This window comes from Triturus cristatus, chromosome 4_1 (assembly GCF_964204655.1).
Source record: "Triturus cristatus chromosome 4_1, aTriCri1.1, whole genome shotgun sequence".
In the NCBI taxonomy this organism is placed as follows: domain Eukaryota; kingdom Metazoa; phylum Chordata; class Amphibia; order Caudata; family Salamandridae; genus Triturus; species Triturus cristatus.
The window spans coordinates 1,038,695,291-1,038,711,505 of NC_140585.1; the positions used below are offsets into that span (position 1 = coordinate 1,038,695,291).

Here is a 16,215-nt window from a genome sequence, read left to right on the forward strand (position 1 = left end):
TGTTCCAGGTGCTTGCTAGTACTCAAAGGAAAAGTTAACTTCTAGGCTCAGCAGCATTTACATTGCATGTCACAAATCGCTCACCAATTCCATCTAACTGGCACTGGTCTAAGAAATACCCTTTGTGGGTGAAAAGAGAATCCACTAGAAAGAATTATGAAACAATTAACTTATTCTTCTGATCAATAACTCCGCCACACATTCCTCCCCATCTGAATTAGCACCAAAGCAATGCCCCTCAAAAAGAGGTGGGTTTCAGGAGTTGACTGATACTAGGGCATCCTGCTATACTGAATAGGCAAAACAGTCCTCCCAGTGGACCAGAGAATCAATTCAATAGTGCCTAATGAAAAACGGACAACATCCGTTAGCTTAAATTTTTAATAATAATTGTTGCATCACAATGTTGTATTTTCGTTTTTCAAGAAATTCAAACTACGATTCCCAGAATGCAGTGTTGCTGATCTACACATTTCATCAATCCCAACGCATTTCGGCTGTGGGGCCTTCGTCTGGGGATAATCTACAAATTAAATATGGGCTAATGTTAAGTTTAATTTGAAAGAAGAATGCCACCGATGAATTGTCAGGAGAATCTAACTGGACCTTAATTGTGACCCACGTGTGACGGAAAGTATCGGTAAATGAGAGTGATCATGAAAATGTAAGCAAACCTTAACCCTCGAGTGGCGGGAAATATCTATGAAGAAATAGTGAATCTTCCAGTATTCAGTAAGTGAGTGTATACATCGACAACTAATAACGACGCGACTACTAAACATTTTTGAAAACGTGCGTTCAGTTGTGCAATTTAAAACATTGTTCCCCATATCGGGTACGCTTCGAGTCGCTTTCTGGTGTCTCAGGATAAATGAAGCTTGAATATAACAGTCATTCCTACTCATTTCCTCCGTAACGGGGTGTATGGGTGCCTAACACGAGTGTGTGATTTAAATGACGTAGTCGTGATGACGTTTGCCGTGAAGTTAGTGAAGATGAAAGAACGACTAAAGGCCTACTGGTGTATCAAAGTTATTCACTACGGGCTGAGTCCCGGAGCTCATAGTGTACGGTAAAGTTAATGTTAGCGCTAAGTGCGTATTAGCGTCACCTTGTGGGAGTTAGGGGAAATATGGGAACAAAACTGAATTTACGCGGCGATATGGTGTGATATTAATGGCAAAATCCTCTTTTTTATCACGAAATTCTGGCTAATGAATGTTAACTGAAACTAAACACAGATTAAACATTAGTAATGCTTGTGAAAAGCCTGATAAACATAATCAGGTGAAGGCTCAATGAATGTGGGTTAAGGGCCTAAACATGCGTACTCAAGAAACAGTTCATTCATTCCGTTGGGTTTCAAGGAGTTCAAATGGCTGATCCAACAGTTTTCTTGTTGCAGTAAAAAATTATGATCTCTTCCTTCATGTTTCTCTCTCGTTTACAAAATACAAAAATTCAATTGACTGATGTTATGACCAGCCTCAGTGAAGTGATTGGCTACTGTTGATTTCGTTTGTCTTGTTCCGATGTTGCTTTTGTGTTCATTCAGACGTATTTTTATTTTCCTTTCTGTCTGACCAATCTACGTTTTGCCACAATGGCATTTTAGCATGTAAACCACATTAGGGGTATCACACGTGGCGTTCACCTTTAATTTTATTTTGTTTCCCTTCATAGGATGGGTGATATATGGTCCCTTCATAATGGTGTTACAGTTGTTGCAGTTCCAACAAGGGATGGTACCTTTATATGTGGTTTGTGAAGGTAGATTAATGGAATTTTTTAATATTTCACCGTTTTTAACTACTTATATATGCGAAGATGGGTTCTTGGTCAAAGATATGGTTGAAGCCTTGTTTAAGTTTTAAGACAGACCAGTGCTTTTTAATGATTTTTTTTATCTTGATCACTCATTGTTGAATATCTGGAAACCACTGTAGTTTGTTCCTTGGTGGGTTTTTTTTGTGTAGGGAGTAGTTCTTTCTTGGTCTTTGTTGAGCATCGATTTTTAGCCTGCAGCAGTATTTGATCAGGGTATCCACGTGTTCTGAACCTGTGTAACATATTCTCAATCTGTTCCTTTTCCTTCTCTGGGTTCGAAACAATTCTTTTTACTCTCAACAATTGTTTATATGGCAGATGTTGTTTAAGAGGTTGTGGGTGAAAACTTTCAAAGAGAAGGGTATTATTTCCATCAGTTTCCTTCCTGTACAAGTCTGTTTCAAATCCAGTCCGTGTTTTGGTGATCTTCACGTCCAAAAACGTGATGGTTTGTTTCTGTATTTCATATGTGAATTGAATCTGTTAATCTACCTGGTTTAGTTTATTGAGTTGCTCTACGAATGCTGTTGCTGTGCCTTCCCATAGTATAAAAATTTCAATGAATCTTAAGAACAGTTTTATTTGGGTTTTTCATGGTTGTACTGACAGAATATTGTCTTCCTCAAATAGATTCATAAAAATATTTCCTTTTTTTGCTAGAAGCAGTTATCCTGACATTTAAAATAGATGTGGAATAGGGTGAATTCTAAGAGCTCCTTGAGAAATATTTTTAGCCCTTCTCCATATTGTGTGTGTAATAGTGCATGCTCAACCGCCTCTATTCCTAGTTGGTGTGGGATTGACGTGTATAGTGAATTCACATCTATAGTACATAATAGAATCTCTTCGTCTTCTGTGATGTCAATTTGATTGAGCTTAAAAAAAAAAAAATCAGTAGTGTCTTATATGTACGATTTCATTGCCAGGACGCTTGGTTGCAAATGACTATCTAAAAATTTACCCACTGGTTTGTGTAGGCTTCCTTGAGTTAACACGATCGGTCGACATGGTGGCTTAACTGGATGTTTGTGTATTTTTGGCACCATGTATAGGGTCGGGCTCCTGGGGTTTGATTGTATTAGGTATCTTTTAGCCTTTTCATTGACGATTTCTTCGTTAAAAGCTTTAAGGATAATCAATTGCAAGATGTCTTTAAACTGTTCCGTAGGATTCACGTCTTGTTTCAAGTAGGTTTCATGATCTGGTAGGTGCATTTCCACCTGCGCTTTATAGTAACTGGTGTTCAAAATAACAAGGGCTCCCCCTTTGTCTGCTTTTTTACATGTTAGGTCAGTTTTCTGTGCTATGGACTTTAGTATACCAAATTATTTTGCGGTGAGGTTTTTGTGCTTGGGAATTTTTCTTAAAGTTTAGTTTGGCTATATCTTGTTTTACTAAGGACTCAAACATGTCCAAGCTTTTATGACTTATTGGGGCCATGTATGTACTTTTTAGTTTTCGATCTTTCAATAAATCTTCTTCTTTGTCCACAGGTTTATTAATGATGTTAATGTCGCAATCTAAGTTGTCATGAGTTTGAAAGAACTGATGTTTAGTTCCAAACTATTGGTGCGAGTAGTGGATGCTGTTAGAACTGGGGGTCTCTAGTTGGCAGAGGTAGGTACCTTTGACCAAATAGGGACCCTTGCTTCTAAGTCAGGGAAAGGGGATTACACTACTGGATAACCCCTGCTCACCCCCTTGGTAGCATGCCATGAGCAGACAGGCTTATCTCAGAGGCAGTGTGCTAAGCATTTGTGAACACATACAGTAATACAGTGAAAACACTACAGATGGACACCACACAGGTTTTATAAAAGTAAGTATTCTTTATATAGAATTAACACAAGACCACAAACAACAAAAATCCACAATACTGTACTCAAAATTGACTTAGATGGTAGAATTAGCTTAGTTCAAGTGGTTGGTAAATGCGATACAGTTCTCACAAAAGTACCTGGATGCGTAACGCAAAAAAAACAAAAGGCTTGCAGCGTTGGAGATGTGTTGGTTCCTTGCTTCGGGGGAGACGATGGGTCACGCCTCAATGCTTGCGCATAGTGGGGGATGAGTCTTGATCCTTACCGGAGAGGAGGTGATGCGTAGATTCTCGTGCTGCAGCCCGGTTGCGATGCGGCAAGATGGCGCCTTGATGCGATGAGACAATCCGGTGCGATGCGATAAGATGGCGCCCTTGATGCAACGACGTTGAGATGATGCGACACGCCCTGGCAGCCTTGCGATATGACTGTACTTTGGAGCCGCGACAGGCCCTGTGGCAGGCCTCTCCGATAATGCGACGGCAACCCTCACGGTTGCGACGCGCTTCTCCGGTGAAGCAACAGCAGACAGCTGCGACGAAGGCACGCTTCTGGGAGATGCAGCGGCAGCACGCTTCTCCGGCGATGCGATGACTACAACTGCGGCGGTGACCCGCTTCTTCTCGGTGTATCGCGCTTCCAGCTCCCAGCGACACGCAGGCTTCTGTAGATAGAATTGCCAACAAGGAAATTCAGAGGGGAGCTGGTGGTGAAGTCTGTTGTCCCTGAGACTTCAGCAAGAGGCAAGCACAAGTTCAAGCCCTTGGAGAAATATTCTGCAAGGATGATGAAAGTTCTGTAAAAGTTCCTTCTCCCCGCCTTGGCAATGAAGACACCACTGCAGGCCAACCCAGCAACACAGCACACGGGCATGGGGGCAGTCCACTTCTACAGCTTCCTTTGGTTCTTCTCCTTGGCAGAGGTTTCTTCCTGTTCCAGAAGTGATCTAAAATCTTGGGGTTTGGGTCCCCATATTTATACTACTCTTCTATTTGTTCTCTGAAGGCAGAGAGGCCTTTGCCTAGTACAAACCAGTTCTGGTCAGTCTTTGAGCACTTTGTTTACCGGACTCCTCCTTTCCTTTCAGAGTGCAGGGCAGAGACATCATACACCACAGGAGGTGGAGCCAGCATTGTGGAGGGAAGGCACAGGTGCAACTACTCCCACCCATCTACATGCAGATCTTCCTATTCAGCCTTGTGCTGACTCACCCTCTCCCCTGGAATCCCCAGCCCCTGTCACTCACAGAACCAGACACACAATACACAACCTAGCAGAGGCAGGCTTGGACAGTTGAGCAAGAAAATACCTACTTTCTAAAAGTGGTATTTTCAAACACAGAATGTTAAAACCAACTTCACTAAAATATGTATTTTATCATTCTGAGTTCAGGCATACTAAATTCGAATTACTACCATGTTCCCTGAGCCAGTTAGGATTATAAGATGTAATAATCAAACTGCCCATTCTAGGCTATGAGGAATTGGTAGCCTTGCAATAGTGAAAAACGAAATTGGCTGTAGTTCACTATTAGGACATGCCACACACACCAGGGCATGCCCTACCTTATACTTACAATGCACCCTGCCCTTGGGCATACCATAGGAGTGTCTGATATGAAGGTAAGGGAAGGTTTAGGTACTGGCAAGTGGGTGCACTTGATCAGCATGGCAGTACCAGACTGCACATAGGCTCTGCAATGGCAGACCTGAGACACAATCCACCTCGGGCATTATGAAGACACGCCCATGGCAAGCAACATTAACATCTCCCAGGAAAGGATATGAACATGATTAGCTGAAGCAGGCATGAAAACTGGTAAATGCGGAGGTGCATCCAGAAAGGGCAAGGATATGCCAGCTTGGATAATTTGCAGAATCCGCTGGTCAGATGTGACAGAACACCAGTGTAGTGGATCAGGAAATGCATATTCCCCCATCAACCAATTAAGCCAGTCTTGTTGAGTTGCCAGGTAAAGAGGAGGAGGAAGAATGTTGCTGCTGTTGCCTGCTCTTTTCAACACTGCTTCTTCCTCTAAAGGCCCAAAAATCTTCCCAGTATGCTGGATGTGTTGCAATAGCCAAAGCTGGAAGAAGATGAGGCCCTGAAGTTAACATATAAACTCCTGATACCTCTGGTGGAACTGACATGATGGGGGAAGCTAAACCCAGGACAAACTCTCCAAGGTAGTGTTAGCTTTCTCGCTAGTGCTAGGCCCGACTGAAGGGCATATCCTTTCATGAGACCTGGACATCTCCAATTCAGTGGAGCGCATCTTGGCATGCCTGCAGATGAGGACACTGAAGTCCATTGCTGTAGAATCCAGGGGAGAGCTCAAGATCTACTTGGCTGTGTCCTGACCATCATGAACTGTTTGCACACAAGACACGAAGGTACATAAGTGACAGGGGTAGAACCACACATGCCATTTCCCAAAGAGTGTGGAAATAGCGAGCCAGAAGACAACAATCATTTACAGAGCACAGCACCAAGCAGCCAGAGGAGTAGAAGGAAAAGAATTCATGTTAACTTTAAATACAGAGGCTTGCACTACTAGGCTCTCACACTTGAGGTACTCTGCCAGGAACTTCTGATCCCCAGGTGCCTCATATAGGGCCTCCAGCAAATAGACAGCTAAAAGCAAAAGAAGGCTTAAATCAGGCTGCTAATATAAGGTCAACCAAAACCTTATTGCAAATTAAAAAGTAGAGGACCGAGGCTAAAGCATTTCCTATAAGCATATTAGTGTTTTTATTTCTTCAGTCTCAAAAGTTACCTCCAACACTTTTGCAGTTCTCCAAATTATTAAATGACGACCATGTGGCAAATCTAGGCCCGAATCTGGCAATGTATGAAAGCCATTGGCGTTTAATGAGTCAGAGGCCAGTATCAGTACAATGCAGGGGGAGTAAATTGTCTTTTTCCTCTTCATCATCTTCATTGTGTGGATCTGTGTGTGGCGCTTCAATGACATCAGAATCGGAGCTGAAAATGACTTACAGCCTCTGAATAGATTGGCACTGTGGAATTCATGTAGGGACGACCTGTTTGACACAAGTCCACACTTCAGTGATTATTTTTTTTTTTTGGTAAAAGATTTTATTAATTTTTCACACCCAGGGTCCTGTAGACCAACATTACACATATGACCAGCAGACGAAGAATCCCCCCTCAAAATACACATCAGGAGAAATCCGTTCCACTGCATTCCTACCCTACATCCCCCACCCACCGCCCCCTCTACCCCCACCCCCCCCCCAGTCAGTGTGCCCGCAGTAAGTCCTCAGCAGCTACCTTCCATCTGGCCTTAGGCCTGAGACGTCCCAGCTCCGGGCAAACCCCTGCTAGTATTCAGCCCGATAGAGAGGGCCCCGCCGTGACCTCCCTCCGCAGCCCTGTTCCCACCTGCGCTCCTCAACCGCTGCCCAGGTAGAGTGCAGATAGCAAGACCTCCATGAGTGTAACTAAGTGACCCCGTCCTGCAAGTACTCCCCCGTGGCCCCCACCGACCCCGTCCCAAGTTCCACTCCCCCCATCCACGTCTACAGAATCCCCATCCTCCACAGCCTCCACATTCCTCGTCTCCCAGGAGCGCAGCTCTTCCACCAACACCCCCCACGCCCTCGCCACATCCAGCGCCTTCTCATTAGCTGTCCGCCTGGCCATCTGAAGCCGAAGCGTCCCTTCGCTTCCCGCCCAGGCCGGGAAACTCCCTCTCCATCTCCGAAAACTCAGGCCGGGCTTGGCCTTTCAATGCAGAGTGAGCTCCCGCTTCGCTAGTATCAGCCCCAAATCGCAAAACTTGCTTGTGACCTTGGTGCGGGGGGTGTGCATAAACCACAACAAAAGGCAAGTCCCCATCTCCACCTCCAACTCACGGTCAGTCACCTGATTCAGACACGCCACCACATCCGCCCAGTACGAGCCCAGGCCCCGGCAGGACCAGAACATGTGACCAAAATCAGCCCCTTCTATGCCGCATCGCGAGCATGGCGACTGAGAGCCTCCAAAATACCGCAGAATTTTGACCGGAGTGAGGTAAGCCCTATGAAGGGTGTAAAATTGGATCAACTGGAATCTAGCATTGCGCGTGCCCTTCCAGGCCCGCCGTAAGAGCTGTGCCCAAGTCGTCTCAGGAATGGGCCTGCCAAGATCCCCCTCCCATTTACCCCGCAAGACTTCCAAGGGTGCCAGCCTCTCCGTGGACAACCGTCTATACAGACAAGTGATGGCCTTAACCGTACCCGCCGCCATAGTGACGTATTGACATCCCTGGGAAATTGGGGGTTCCGACATCCCCATCCTCCAATGCTTCTGGATTCCACGCACCAAGGCAGCATGCAAAAGGTAGTCCCCCCCGTGGTAGGTCATATGCCCCCTGCAGATCCTGGAACGACAGCAAAACGCCATCTCCGTATAAGTCCCCAATCATGTGCACCCCACACTCCTCCCAGTGAGCCAGGGCCGACCAATCCCCGCCGTGCGGGAGGGCCGTGCACATGCCCAACTGGATCTCCGGGGCATACGTCCGAGCAAACCCTGCCCTTTTCTGACTACGGATCCAGCACAGCCGAAGCGTGCGTTCCTCGAGGGTAAGCTGATCCAATCTGAGCCTTTGCCGGAGCACAATGAATGACAACACATGGCGCGGAATGACCCTATCCTGCGGACCCTCTGGGCCCCGAAACTCCCGTGCCACGGCCTGCGTCAGCCACTGCAGCTGCGCAGCCAAATAGTACCATTCAAAATCGGGGGCTGCCAGCCCTCCCGCCTCCCGTGGCCTCAACAGCGTCGACATCGCCACTCGTCGCCTCCCAGTTCCCCAAAAGAACCCTGTCATTAAGGACCGAAGCGTCTGGAAAAAGGCGGCCGGAATCCAGATCGGCAAAGTACGGAAATAATAGAGCAGGCGCGGTAGCGCTATCATCTTCAACAGCGCCACTCGTCCAGCAACCGAGAGAGGAAGGGTACGCCAGAACGCCATACTACCCCTAAGCCCCCGCAGCGCGCCCCCCACATTCCCCTCAAAAAGGTCATTAGGGGTGTGGAATATACGAAAGCCCAGGTACGGCAAACAGCCAGGCTCCCACCGCAGGTCAGCCAGCCCCAGGGGCTGCCGCGCTCCCAGCGACAGAGGAAACAGGCAGGTCTTAGTCCAATTCACCCGCAACCCCGACAAGCGACCAAATTCCTCTAGCAAAGTCAGAGCACCCCGGAGGGAATCCCCCGTATCAGCCAGATACAACAGGAGGTCATCCGCATACAATGATATGTGTTGCAGTTCCTCGCGCCACCAAACCCCCCCGTAATACTGCCCTTGCCGGGCGCGGGCCGCCAAAGGCTCCACGGCCAGCGCGAACAACAGCGGGGAAAGAGAGCAACCCTGGCGTGTGCCTCTCCCCACCAAGCACGCCGCCGAAATAGTACGTCCCGTACGGATCCTAGCCGTAGCTGAGCTATACAGCAGCTCGGTCCAGCGCACAAAATTATCACCGAGGCCAAATTCCCGCAGAACCCGGAACAAATACGGCCACTCCACACTATCGGCACACTTCAGTGATTATTTAGCGTAACATGAACAAACTCTGGCTGAAAAAGGCTTGAGAACCAGGATCAACACAGCTGGATCTGGTATGGATATCGCTGAAGGTGGTGGCAGATCAGATGGAGCAACAACCGGCAAGGCCTTCAGCAGAGGAGTGCAAGCACGGCCTAGCACCAGTGGCCAAGTGAGCATACTCTTAGTGGGGTCATTTGGCACCGGGGAAGGCCCCCCCGTAAGACCTTCGGCAGCATGGCCTCCCAAAAGGCAGCTACTTGCCCCTCGTTGACTATGACCAGGATCAACCTTGTTACTCATGTTGGGCTATGAAAAAGTTTCTCCCACTTCCCAGTCGCCTTCATGTGCACCAAGGAGTACAGTATTTGGAGTAATTTTTGGCCAACATAAACCAGACAGATTGTGCAATCTGATCGGTTTCTGATGAGCGTAGCATAGTGGGACGTCTGTAGTCTTCAATGGCGACATACCTGCTGCACTGCCAGATTACATTAGGAGGAATTGAAAAAAACACTTTAAAAAAAGTTACAAAAAATAAACTGTGGAAGTAGAGGGGAGGCACCTATATCTGGCTGCATGTTATTGTCTGGGTAGGATGAAGTCCTAAAGGAGGCAACCAGACCCACCTACAGGTGTGCATAAGATATTGCTAAAGTTACTCATTTCAGTATGGCAATTGGGAAGCTTCAAAAGAGAATGAATGTAGAATTATTCATCACGAGTAGAGTATGTATTTAGGTTTGAATGAAAATGCTACTACCCTTAAGGATAAAAAAAAAAAAAGGATTCCAATTTGCATACCCTCATGGGCAGAAGGCGGAGTAGCCATCTGCGAAGGCACCGTCCACACCGAAGAGGGAAAGCAGGCAAAACTCAAGATTGTTTATTAAAAGTAATCAGGATTTTGTTAAGTAGTAAAGGGAAGGAAAGGTGTAATTAGAAAGCCTAACAAGGCAACATCTGTAGTGGTATAATATTGAATATGCTACTTACCAGTATGCATCTGTTCTTGGCATGTAGGGCTGCTGACATTCATATCTGTGCATAGATCGCCGCCTAGTGTTGGGTCCGGATGTTTGCACGTTGTTGTCCTGGAAGAGTCTTCGAAGTATCCTGAGATAGGTGACTCCTCCCCTGGACCACAGTGCGCATGGGCATCCTCTCCATCCTCAGATTGTTTTTCGCCATTGTGGCAGTGATGGAGTAGATACAGAAAGTGATGACCATGCTGTACAGTAATTCTGAGAGCTGCAGCTGCTACAGGCGCCGGGGAGGAGGGTGGGCGATATGAATGTCAGCAGCCCTACATGCCAAGAACAGATGCATACTGGTAAGTAGCATATTCAGTTCGAGGCATGTGGGCTGCTGAATTCATATCTGTGCATAGAATATATAGCAGTACCTCCCATTAGCGGCGGCTACCAGTGCCAGCTGCAGCGGTCTGAAAAAGTTTTGAGAACAGCCTGTCCTACAGCTGCCTGCTGTTTTGATTGCACATCTACACAATAGTGTTTGGTAAATGTATGTGTAGTGGACCAGGTGGCTGCTCTACATATATCATGCAAAGGAATGTTTCCCAGGAAAGCCACGGAGGCCCCTAACTTACGTGTTGAGTGGGCTCGTGGGGGAATCGTTAATGTGCGTTTAGCTTTTTGATAGCAAATTTGAATACACTTAACGATCCATCTGGCTATACCTGCTTTGGAGATGGCGTTACCTTTGTGGTGTGGGGCAAAGGCAACGAAAAGTTGTTTTGTTTTCCTAAAGACTTTAGTCCTGTCTATATAGTACATGAGGGCTCTCTTTACATCCAGTGTATGGAGTGCTCTTTCTGCGACAGTTTGTGGGTTTTGAAAGAAAACAGGCAGTTCAATGGTTTGATTCATGTGGAACTGCGATATCACCTTGGGCATGAATTTGGGGTTGGTACGTAGTACGACCCTGTTGGCGTGAACCTGTATGAATGGCTCTTGAACGGTTAGTGCCTGGAGTTCACTAACTCTCCTCAAAGAAGTGATTGCTACTAGGAAAGCTACTTTCCAGGTGAGGAATTGAATCTCGCATGAGTGTAGAGGTTCAAAGGGTGGACCCATCAGGCGTGTGAGGACCAAGTTGAGGTTCCACATTGGAGCTGGTGGGTGGCTTGGAGGAATTACTCGTTTGAGTCCTTCCAAGAATGCTTTGATGGCAGGCACTCTGAATAAAGAGAGGTGCTGCCTGTTCTGGAGATAGGCTGATATTGCGGTCAAATGGACACGTATTGAGGTGTACGCCAGATTGCATCGGTATAGGTGTAAGAGGTTACAAATTATGTTTTGGATGGATGCGTCTAGCGGGTTAATGTCATTATTATTGCAATAAATGACGAACCTTTTCCATTTGGCTGCATAGCAAGCTCTGGTAGTGGGCCTTCTAGCTTCCTTAATGATGTCCATACAGTCAGGTGGCAAGTTTAGGTAGCCAAACTCTAGGACTTCAGGAGCCAGATTGCCAGGTTCAGCTGTTGCGGATCTGGGTGCTGAATCTCTCCATGGTTCTGCATCAAATGCGCGGGTTTGATCCGCAGCCTTTGATGCGGCACCACGGAAAGTTCGAGAAAGGTGGTGTACCATGGTTGGCGTGCCCATGTTGGAGCAACTAGGACGAGTGTCAGTGAGTGTTGTCTGAGTTTGCGTGCCACCAGCGGTATCAATGGTGCTGGGGGAAAAGCGTACGCAAATCTGCCGGACCAGTTCATCCATATTGCATTGCCCTGCGACTGCGGATGTGGGAACCTGGCGGCAAAGCTTTGGCATTTTGCGTTTTCGCTTGTGGCGAATAGGTCTATCTCTGGATGACCCCACTGTTGGAAGTACGGTTGGAGTACTGACGGATGTAGCTCCCACTCGTGCATCTGGTGGCCGTGTCTGCTGAGCAGATCCGCCATCTGGTTGTCCTTGCCGGGGAGGTGTTCCGCCATGAGGAATATGTTCCTCTGAATGGCCCACTTCCACATGCTCTGAGCCAGATGAGACAACTGTGGAGAGTGTGTTCCTCCCTGCTTCTGTATATAGTACATGGCAGTCATGTTGTCCGTCCGGATCAACACGACTTTGTTGCACAAGTGTACTTTGAATGCTTTCATTGCCAGGAAGATTGCCATCAGTTCTAGAAGGTTGATGTGCATCTTCTTTTGCTGTATTGTCCATAGTCCCTGCACTGTGTAATTGAGTACATGAGCTCCCCATCCCTGGAGAGACGCGTCCGCTGTCAGTATTATTTGTGGAACAGGCTCTTGGAACGGTCGGCCCTTGCAAAGGTTTTGTGGATTCCACCAATGCAGAGAGTTGTATGCCCGACCGCTCACCAACACTAGGTCTTTTAGTTGCCCTTGAGCCTGATTCCATTGACGTGCTAAGCACTCCTGAAGCGGGCGCATATGTAGTCTCGCGTGTGGGACTAGGAAAATGCAGGAGGCCATCATGCCTATCAGCTGCATGAACACTCGCGCGGGAAGGGAGTGTTGGGGTTTGAACTTGGAAATCAGCATTTGCATGCGGTTGATCCTCGCTAAATTTGGCTGAGCTGTGGCTGCCAGAGTGTCTATGGTCGCACCTAGGTACTGTTGTACGTGGGCGGGTTGGAGATGGGATTTCAGGTAATTTAGTGAGAACCCCAGACTGTAAAGAAGGTGAATGGTGCGGGACATGTGGCTGGCACATTGCTGGGCTGACTTTGCCTGAACAAGCCAGTCGTCCAGGTAAGGGTAGACGTGAATTTGTTGCCTCCGTAGATGTGCAGCCACAGTAGCTAGGCACTTTGTGAAAACTCTGGGTGCTGTTGTCACGCCGAAGGGAAGAACCTTGAATTGGTACTGCTGCCCTTGAATAGTGAACCTGAGATATTTTCTGTGTGAGGGGTGAATGGGTATGTGGAAATACGCATCTTTGAGGTCCAGCGTGGCCAGGAAGTCTCCCTGTTTGAGCAGCGGGAGGACTTGTTGTAGGGTGAGCATGTGGAAATGCTCTGAGAGAATGTAGCGGTTGAGGGGTCTTAGGTCTAGTATAGGTCTGAGTGACCCGTCCTTTTTAGGTATTAAGAAGTACAGGGAGTACACCCCTGTACCTTGCTCGTGGACGGGCACGACCTCTATTGCGCCTTTTTCCAGCATACTTAGCACTTACTGCTGTAATAGCGCTAAGTGCTCTGAGGACATAGGACGGTGTTTTGGTGGTATGGTGGGTGGAGTGGAGGTTAATTCTAGGCAGTAACCGTGTTTGATAATATCTTTGACCCACCTGTCCGTGGTGATGGAGTTCCACGTGGACAGGAACCTTTGTAGCCTTCCCCCGACAGGTGTTATGTGGTCGGGAGGAAGGGAGAGGGCGTCACGGTTTGTTCTTGGGGGAGGACCTGGTATTGCCGTATCCGCGTCCTCTACCCTTTGTGCTGGAGCCACGATATCCACCCCGGGTGTTTTTATCGTAGGTACTTTGTGTGTTGCCCTTGTTGAAGGTTTGCTGTGACCCCTGTCCTCTACCTGCTCCTCTATTTCCGGGGCGACGAAAGGAGCCACTCCGAAAGGACTGTGTTTGGAGAGCCCCCATGGACTTTGCAGTGTCTGTGTCCTTTTTTATTTTTTCTAGGGTGGTGTCAACCTCTGGTCCGAATAAGTAGTCGAGGTTGACCGGCTGATTGAGGATGTTATTTTGAACCTCAGGTTTGAATCCGGAGATTCGTAGCCAGGCGTGTCGTCGTAACATGACGCTGGTATTTATTGCTCTAGCAGCTGTATCTGCGGCATCCAGTGCACACTTAATAGATGCGTTTGTGAGGAGTTGTCCCTCCCTGATGAGGATCTCTGCTCCCTCCTTGTATTGGTCAGGGAGATGTTGGAGTAGGGTTTCTAATGTGTCATAGTGGGCGCGATTGTAGCGAGCTAGGAGCGCCTGGGTATTGGCAATACGCCATATATTAGCTGCCTGGGCTGCAACCCGTTTGCCGGAGGTCTCTAGCACCTTGGACTCCTTGTCCGGGGGATGAGCTTCGCCAGTAGTCTGTGAGTGCGCCCTTTTGCGAGCATTAGCGACTACAATGGAATCTAGAGGCAACTGGCCTCTAATGTACGTAGGGTCCACAGGCGCCGACCTATATTTTTTGTCGATCCTGGGGTTTATTACTCTTGCCCTAGTGGGTTCTTTGAAAATGTCCTTTGCTGGTTTAAGGACACCTTTCAGCATGGGTAGAGTTTTGATATTCCTTTCTGAGGATGCAAAAGTATCCATTAGAAAATCGCCCTCGATTGTGTCAGAGTGGAGTTGCACACCATGATTGGCCGCAGCACGTTCAATGAGGGCGTTGAATGCGGCAGTGTCCTCTGTGGGAGACGTTTTCGCGCCATATAGCTGCGTGTCCTGTGTATCCATAGGCGCACCCGGGTCTACAGGGTCATCCCAAGCCTGGTCAGGGTCCTGTTGGCCTTCAGGGTCCATCTCTCTGGGGTAGGGGACATCGTCACCCATGTAGTCCTCCAAAGCATCGGTTTCGGAGGGTGTCGGAGAGAAGGGCTGTGGATCTAGGTAAGAGGTATGGAGACGTTCGTAAAGAACTGGTTCCGAATCCGCTGGCAGCTTTTTCTTTAGCGGGATCCGGTAGGAGTCCAAAGGCTGCTCGGAAGATATTCTCCGCTTGTGGAGCATAAGTCTGCCGGTGTCGGCATCGATGATGTGGGACGGTGACGTCTCCGTAGGAGAACATTCGGCAGGTGTGATCCTAGTTTGGGTGACACGTGTCCTGATTTCAAACAGTTTGGGTGCCGTGGATAGTGGCAGTCCAAAAGTGATGTTGGGTATTGCTGGAGAAGCTTTTTGAGCCTTTTTCGGCTCGGAGCCCGACGTGTCCTGGAGGGTTGCCTTTTCTTTGATGCGTTGCAAGGACGCTGCAACTTGTCGAACCTGTAACGCCGACGGTTCTTTGGCGCCGAGCGGTTCTGCAGAGGCAGGCGTGGACTTCTTCGGGGCCACGGGGTCATCGAGTCGAGGAGAGGTAGTAGCTGTCGACGACGTCGATGATTGGGCCTTCGGTGCCGCTTTCGAAGCGATGTGCGATGCAGCGGCCATTTTGACCTTCGTGGCCGGAGCAGATTGTTTCGGTGCCGGGGGCCGAGGCGGCTTGGCGGTACCGATGGCCTTTTTCCGTGTGTCGGTGCCGACGTCGGCTGCTGCGAGTTCGGCACAAAAGTCCCGTTTGGTGCGGTCGGTGCCGACGGGTTTGGCTGGCGGCGAAGGTGTAGAGGGCTTCGATCCGACCAGTGGTAGTTTCACTTTCGGTTTCTGTGGAACCGACACGACTTTTGGTTTCGGTTTCGAGGAAGGGAAACCAGTCATTTTGGGCACTAATGGCTGTCGCTGAATGTCCGAGGCCGGGCCAGATGGCGGGGCCGAAGAACTGCGGGATAGGTCTTGGGTAAGGCCCGAAGGCGATCCCTCGACCGGAGCCATTGACTGACGCACTGGGATATCCTCCGTCTGTACGGGTAGGCCTTGCTCGTCACCGGAGCTACTTTCTTCGGCCCCTACGGCCTCATCGTAGTCTCCTACCTCGGTGTCGGCTTCTTCCCTGTGAAAGAGTTGTTCTTCAATGTCTTCCTATCCGGAATCGTGTTCGGAAGCGGGGCTGGAGGGTAGGTTTTCCACGCCTTCCACATCTTCGTCCTCGGCGCTGAAGATGTTGGTCGGGGCCGGTGCCGGTTGCTGCGCTTCAAGTCTCGCCGCTCCTCGATTCCGGAGAGTCTTCTTGGATCGGAATCGGGCACAGGCCATACATGTGGATTCGTCGTGATCCGGTGAAAGGCATTTGTTGCACACCGGGTGGACGTCGACATGGGGATATTTCGCATTGCAAACAGGACACCGCTTGAATGGTGTCATCGATTCCATCGTCGATGTAGGGTCGATGGTCGGATACGATGCGAAAAAGTTGTTGTTGTTGAAGTCAGTAAACTAACAAGTAACTGTCGATACCGATCGG

General features: G+C 48.5%; 1 protein-coding gene across 3 annotated transcripts in view; it reads right to left on the minus strand.

Moving 5' to 3' along the window:
* MAPK11 (mitogen-activated protein kinase 11) overlaps positions 1–16,215 on the minus strand; it is a 221,929-nt gene that overhangs the window by 87,030 nt on the left and 118,684 nt on the right. The window lies entirely within an intron of this gene.